The sequence below is a fragment of the Etheostoma spectabile genome, chromosome 8, assembly GCF_008692095.1.
Source record: "Etheostoma spectabile isolate EspeVRDwgs_2016 chromosome 8, UIUC_Espe_1.0, whole genome shotgun sequence".
NCBI classification, from domain to species: Eukaryota; Metazoa; Chordata; class Actinopteri; order Perciformes; family Percidae; genus Etheostoma; species Etheostoma spectabile.
The window spans coordinates 25052129-25052867 of record NC_045740.1 but is presented as its reverse complement, the minus strand read 5'-3'; the positions used below and the strand labels follow the sequence as shown (position 1 = coordinate 25052867).

The window sequence follows — 739 nt, the reverse complement described above, 5'->3', positions numbered from 1 at the left end:
GACCGAGCTGCAAGGCAAAATCAAATTGCCGGCAGAGTGGGCGGGGTTTTCCCAGTCTAGCACTAATCAATATTTCTATATTGCTAATGCATCATGTCACTATTTGTAATGTGAGAGCTCTGGCCACTTATTGTTTTGGTTTTACAGCCCACAGCTTTACTGTTTTAGCTCGGTCTTACCACTCTCATCTACCTTATTTTAAGTCACAATAGGCAGCTGTTTCACTGTTCATTACCTTTCCAGCACCAAAAGAGAGACAGACAAAAGCTAGCTTTGGAACAGAGTGGAGCATTTAGATTCTAAAAAGAGTCATACATTTTCCTCATGAGTTACTGCAGGCCTAATCTCGTTTTGCCAGACCAGATGGAACTTCAAGGATATAGACTTGTGGAGGCCAAAAGATAGTGAATTTTAGATTTAGATTTATTAGGAGGCCAGAAACACAACTACAAATGAATGCTAATGCTGCTGTGTTTGCTGGATGTGTAAATTAGCAACTAGTTACCAACTAGTAATTAGTAATTGTTTAATAACATGGTGCCATGATAACTTTATACAGTGATAATACAGTATGTCAATGTTGTGTTTAAAGCGCCCATATTATGCTCATTTTCAGGCTCATAACTGTATTGAGGTTGTATCAGAATAGGTTTACATGGTTTCATTTTCGAAAAAACACCATATTTTTGTTGTGGTGCACATTGCTGCAGATCCTGTTTTCACCCTGTGTGTTTAGGTC

General features: G+C 38.6%; 1 protein-coding gene across 1 annotated transcript in view; it reads right to left on the bottom strand.

The window, feature by feature from the left end:
* Positions 1 to 739, bottom strand: part of LOC116694194 (phosphatidylcholine-sterol acyltransferase) — a 14790-nt gene that overhangs the window by 8198 nt on the left and 5853 nt on the right. The window lies entirely within an intron of this gene.